This window comes from Artibeus jamaicensis, unplaced genomic scaffold (genome assembly GCF_021234435.1).
Source record: "Artibeus jamaicensis isolate MK-2021 breed Jamaican fruit bat unplaced genomic scaffold, CSHL_Jam_final contig_233, whole genome shotgun sequence".
Taxonomy (NCBI): Eukaryota; Metazoa; Chordata; class Mammalia; order Chiroptera; family Phyllostomidae; genus Artibeus; species Artibeus jamaicensis.
In genome coordinates this window covers 15,137,248-15,143,805 of record NW_026521486.1, presented here as the reverse complement: position 1 = coordinate 15,143,805, position 6,558 = coordinate 15,137,248, and positions in this window count along the sequence as shown.

Genomic DNA, 6,558 nt, shown 5'->3' with positions numbered 1-6,558 from the left:
CGGAGGAGGAGCACTGACTGAGGCTGTGGGGTGGGGGCTTAACAGTGTGATTAAGGCAGCTGAGAGGTGTGCTTTTTTGGGACTCAACTCTTAATGTGCTTTTCCTCTGCTTGGTGCCATGAGAGGCTCTGAGCTGTCCTCTGTTCGGAAAGAAAGATCTGCTCTCTGCTCCCCAAGGGGGACATCAAAGTGGGACTCAAAGGCTTTGGCTGCTCCCTGGATGGGTAAGAGGTGTCCTCAGGGTTCACACCTGTAGGGGTCCAGGTCTGGCCTGAGACCCCCCCAGGAGATACAGAGTTATCTGAGCCTCCCGCAGCAGCAGGAAGCAGAGAAGGTCTCAAGACTCTCTGAGTCCTGGGTTCCAGCTCTCCTGCTCCTCAGGCTAAATTAGCACAACTGATAGGAATGCCCTGAGGACCCGTTTCACCTTCTTGAATGAGCCTTTTGCTCAGGGTCAGCCCAGAGTAGCTAGTACTGGGTGCCACCCAAGACACATGATTTAAGGCGCAGAGTGATGTATCTAGAGTCAGCCAGTGATTTGACAGCTGCTAATGTAGCCTTTAACACGTGAATTAAAATGAATACTGAGCTCAGTTCAGTCTGTCATTTCCTCTTAATACTTGAAAAGCTACAGTTGTGTTTGAAAGTTCCCTCAAAAGGCTCTAGCGGGTGAATTTATTCTTCTGCTTGACTGCACTTGGAACCCGTAAGTAAGAGCCACCTTGTAACTGAGACTGGGAAAATCCCTGGTCTCTCTGGCCAAGAGAAGAAGCAAAGGTATGTTCTGAGGCTTATTAAATAATTACCTACCTGTTGACATGTGGTGGGGGGAGGAAAAAAGCTTAGGTGCTGGCAAGTATGAAGAGAGATTAGTAAGAATCTGGGGTCATGTGGCTTATAAATGAGGTAGAACATTCCAATGTTCCCCGACCTTTGGTTCAGGTCAAACCAGGGGATGTTCTTCTGACTCAGTTAACCAGGCCTTGGCAGGTATGCTGTTATTTTGGCTGCCTAAGTGGCCGCAGTCAACTGTGATCCAGTTAATCCTGAAGATACAAGTTGTTAGTTGTTGGAAGCAGACACACCAGTTGAGTTGGAGAGGAGAAAATGGGGAGTGAGGAAACCCAGAATTAATTGGCCATGTTGACTTTCAACCTGAAGTTGGTCTGATGGCAGAATAGGGCAGGTTTCCTAAGATGATAAATTATTCTGAGACTAATGCAATTCAGAGCTTCGAAGGGGGTGGGTGGTGGTAGGGAGGATGTTCTCAATTCCATAATACCATTTATTGGTGTGCCCAAAATGTCAGCCATTTGTGTCTTTGCTGGATTTTTTGTCATGCTATGTACTGCAGTTTACTTAACACATTTTAATGACTCTGTTTTGAACTTAATTTTAAAGAAAAATCTTTTCTCCCACTGGCCCTCCTCCTGCACTGCTTAGCTTGTAGAATGGTGTTACCATCCACTGGGTGACCCAGGGCAGAAACTCTGAGAGTCCTGTCCTAGACTCCCTACCCCTTTTGCCTATTTTATAAACTTTATCTCCTGTGTACAGGGTGAACAGGTAATTACCATCCCAAACTGGGCACTATTCAGAAGTGTACCTGGAGTAAACTGAGTTTGTCTGGAGCAAATGGAGATGTGTGGCCAGCCCATCTGCATGGTCTTGAACCCTCTTCCTCTCCATTTCCACCATCACTGTCTTTGGCCCTCGTATTTTGCACAGACTAGTGCAGTAGCTCACTATTGTTTTCCTTGATCTTAGTCCTGGTCCTTCCAAATACATCCTACATATTTCACATACATATTTCATATGTCACCCTCTTATTTAAAATCTTTCATTGTCTCCCCATAGCTTCATGATAAATTCCAGATTCCTTAGTGTGGCCGACAAGGCCTTTCATAGACCTGATTCCTTTTCGCCCTTTCAGCCTGTGAGCTCATTCATGCATTTAATCATTCATTCATTCAACACTTACTGAGAGCTACTCTGGGTTGGCACAATGCTGGGCTCTGGAATATAACAATAATGTGTGTTTCTGCCCTCAGGGGGAGTGGAGACACAGCCAAGAAAACTACAGGACATGTGTCATGGTGAAACACTGTACTCTGATCTTGCTATTCAAAGTGTGACCCAGGGACTAGTGGCATAAGTGTTACCTGAGAGCTTGATAGAAATGTAGAAGCCTAGGGCCCAGGTCCAGACTCACTAAATCTGAATCTGCATTTTAACAAGATGCCCAGGTGATAGGAGTGCACGTTAGTTTGCAAAGTCTTGGTCTCTGGCATCAGGCTAGTTGCAGCACTTAGTTCAGATCCTCAGGAATGGTCATGCCTGGAGGGAGACTTGCAGGAAGAGAAGATGGAGTTTGCTAAATGAAAGGGAGGCAGGAGAAGGCACATATAGTGAAGGGAACTTCACGTGCTATGGCACAGAGGCAGGAGACCACATGTGCTGTTCGGTGGAAATGACAAGTTGTTCAGTGTTTGGGGAGCACAGGATGGGGACTCACCTAACTCAGAGATACCCTTATACAAAGAAAACATTTGATCTATTTTGGGACCTCCATTTCTTCCATGAGCCAAGTCTGGAAACACAGTGATTTAGAACAAATACTTTTATGGGTAGAGACAGACAGCAGGATAGTGGGGGATTGCTTCGTGGGGACAGAGTTTCTGTTGAGAGCAATGATTGGTTCTGGAAATGGGTAGTGGTGATGGTTGCAATGTTGCAGTTGTACTTAATCCCACTGAATCAAACACTTTAAAATGGTGAAAGTGGTCATCATTATGTTATGTATGCTTTGCTACAACTTAAAGAAAAGGAACGAGTGCTTTGGAGTCGAAGAAGACTTGATTTTCAAGTTCCCGCTCTGCCACTTCTTGCAGACCAGGGCTTTGTAAACTAGTGTGCACTTTGGTCACTGAGGCAAGTCACGTAACTTCTTGGAAGCTCAGCGTCTTTATCTGTAAGATGGGAACAGTGGTGGCACCTGCCTTACAGAATTGTCACAAGGATTCACTGGAGCATGCTCGTAAAGGAGCTGGGAGCTTGGTCGGTTATTCCTATGCCCATGGGAGCCGAAGAGCTCGGCCGTCACACAAAGCCTGGCACAGCATCATGGCTGTTAGGACCCCTTCCACCTCCTCATTGACGGCAGCAGTGGTTTTCAACTCTGGCTGCATATTAGAGTCACATGGAGAGCTTGTAAAACCCCACTTCCCAGAGCAATGAGATCAATTTCAGGAAATGGGGCAGAAGTACCATAATTCTAGGTGATCCCGATGTGCAGCCAAGGCTGCAGAACTCTGTCCTGTACTAGTGGTTTGAAAATCTTAGTGAGACTCAGAACCCCCTGGAGGGCTTGCTAGAACACGTCCCGGGTCCTCTCGGGAGTTTCAAGTTCAATAGATAAAGAACAGCATCTGCCCCCCCGCCACCCCATTCCATATTCTATCTAGTGGCTTTTTCTTTCCTTTGCAATCTGCATTGTTCTACCCACTAACTTACCTCTTCCAGACCCATTGCTCTACTGAAGTATTTCTTGAAAACATTTGCCAACCACCTTCTTCAGGCCGATGGTCTCAAAAGTGTTCAGCCTATTCTGTCTTCAGACAGTTTGCCATGTCTCAAAATTCTCCTTTGAATTCAAAGCCTCTGCTCTTCGGGGTTTCCTCATTTCTCTTTTCCTCTCCCTCCTTCACTTGGAAGTGGGGGGATTGTCATGTGGGGGAATTGACCATTGCTTTGGGCCTTATATTTATCCCTTAAAAAAGAACAGTCTTAGGAGTGAGACAGACCTGGTTTCATATCTTGTACTTGGGCAATTCAGTCAAGCTCTGAGTCTCATTTTCCTTACTGGTGAGTCATAGGTGGTCATAATAAGGCCCCTGTGAATAATAATACATTCCTGATACATAATACTCAACTATATTAGCTACTATAGTGTTTCACCTTTAAGAACAAGGTGGAATCGACCTTGAGGAGAGCTCCAGGAGTGGTGGGAATAACCCATGAGATGCTGAAGGCAGGACCAGGTCCATCAAAAACACAGCACAGAGCAATAAAACCAGGATTTAACAAGAGGCAAGGAAATGGTCTTAACCGGGAATTTTCTAGGAGGCCTGGGCAGACATGGAGGACAGAGGGGGTCTGGTCTGACAGAGGAAACTGACCGAGAGATTCCTTGTAACTGCATTAAAATGTGAGCCCGGAGGCTGGTCCGTGCACAGGGAGGATATTATTAACAGACTATGGAATGGCCCCAGAGAAAACCCACTGGGGGATTCAACCTTATCAGTGTGAAATTTAGTCTCTTTGGCAAGAACCAAAGTGCTGAAGAACCTGCTACAATTTGCCCCATTTATTACAGTCATGTGCAAAACATGACCGCAAGTGTTACCCAGAGCTCTCGTTACAAGATAAGGCCTCTGCGTGCAGTTTCCCTGTTTATTCAGCAGGATGGCTCACATGTTGAAATTTGAAACTCCTTGGGTGAAGAATCCCTCTGCAGGCTGTACCAGATGTTGCTTGTGTAGCTTCCCGAGCCCAGAAAGATGAGTTAATCCTTGAAGGAAATTATTCTGAACTTGCATCAAACTCAGAGGCTTTGATCCAACAGCCGTGGCAATAAAAAACAAGGCTATGAGAAGAGCTGTGGGTGGTAGTCCTGTCTCCGAGAAGGGACAGGGACACTGGCCAACGGCTGCATTCCAGAAGGCCTCCAGATGCACAGAGCCTGGAGCAGAGGGCCTCACTGAGTGCGATGTTGTGAAAACCCTGCCCTTTAGACACATGCAGCCACAAACGAGAACTTCCTCACCTTCTAAAGATCCTACAAAAATATTGTCCCCTCCAAGATGCTTCCCCTGAATGTTCCAGGCCTCATGGAACCCACTACCTTCTACCTTCTCTAACTTTCATCGTCCATAGCACAGTGCTTGCCACTTGTTACATATGTATATGTACAAGCTCGCATATCTCACATCCATAGTCGTATTTCTTTAGGTAATGCAGTAAGTTCCTACAGTCCTAAGCCAAGAATGTATGTATTTATCTCTGAGTGCATAACACTCTAAGAAGCATCACGTGAGTCATCTTTTCATCTCTGAAATCTAGTACAGTTCCTGGCCCATAGTGACACTCGATAAGCGAACAGGTGCTCGTGGAATGAATGAACTCATTGGCTGATGTCTGAAGTGAGTTGGCAAAGAAAGGAAGATCTAACAGGCACCTCTTGTTTTGTTTGCCCAGCCCCTCTCCCTCCCACACCCAGAAGTTGCCTCTCCCTTGGCCCCACCTTTGTGGTGCCCCCAGGGGCTACCATTTTGTTTTGTCATTGGGCTTGACCTGACTTGAACTGCTTCACTGAGTATTTCGCTGTTTTGTTTTTTTTTTGTCTTGGAAGCAGAGGGAATATTGAGATAGTGGCTTTCCAGTGGCCAACACTAGCTAGATATGCTGGTAAATTTGGGAGCTATGGAACCCACATGCTTAACCTGTTGGAGAAAGCTGACCACGAGCTAGAATGAAGAATGAAACTAATGAAAGAGTGACAGGAGGCACTGAGACGAGAAGAGGCCGGAGTCCTGGATGGTCCTTAAATTCCCAGTCTCAGGCGTTCCCATGCCCAGGCATGTTCTTGTCTTTGAGTTTCAAAGACATCACGTTAATTCTTTTAATAACCCCCTCTTTTGCTTAGCTAAGTTTGAGTTAGGTCTCTGGCACTTACAACCTCACAAGTCCTAAATAAATTGTCTGCCTTGTGATACTCAATGAAAAAGAATGGACGGATAAAATCTCATGCCAAGTTATGAAGCCTGGTGACTAATTTTTCATAACATCCCATCCTTATTTGTGGTTTTAATAAACAGCTCTTTGAAATCCACCCCCAGAGCTAGCACAGTGCTGATTATAGAGAAGGCACAAGGGATACAGGCGTGTTTCTGGTAGGTCGATTCTTCATTTGTCATTTTCAATGACTTTTTATCCATGTGTGCATTTGCTCAGAAACTCGGGTGCTTGGGGCTGCAAGGCCATCTTGTGCAGGATGGAAATAATTGGTAAGGACTTTCTAAGGTGCACAGGGAGTGAGTGATAAGCCCTGACCAGCAGCCACAGGTGGAACACCAAAGGGTGATCTTCAAGAGCAGGGGTGATGGGAAACAGCCTTTGATAGCTCCATGGTGGAGAAGGTGGTTAGAGAGACTTACTGGTGTCCACATTTTCTGAACTTCACATCTAGGCACATGGTCCAGTGCACATGAGAAAATTTATGGGCACAATGGAAGAGCTTACTTGATGTGGCATGGCCAGCATTTCTGTTTACCATATTGTAGAGTTCATCTTTAGCATTAAATTTTTCTCTAGACAGGCTGGTCTACTCATTACCACCCAGATGGACTGTGTAGGTTTTATCCTTGCCATATTTGCTCACAAAACTCCTGGTGCCACTTATCTCTCCCTGCCTTACTTCATCTCCTTCCTTTCGTAGTAAGCTTATCCTCCATGTCCAGTTTATCCTGCCTCCTCCAGAGGTGACTGCTGTGACTCATC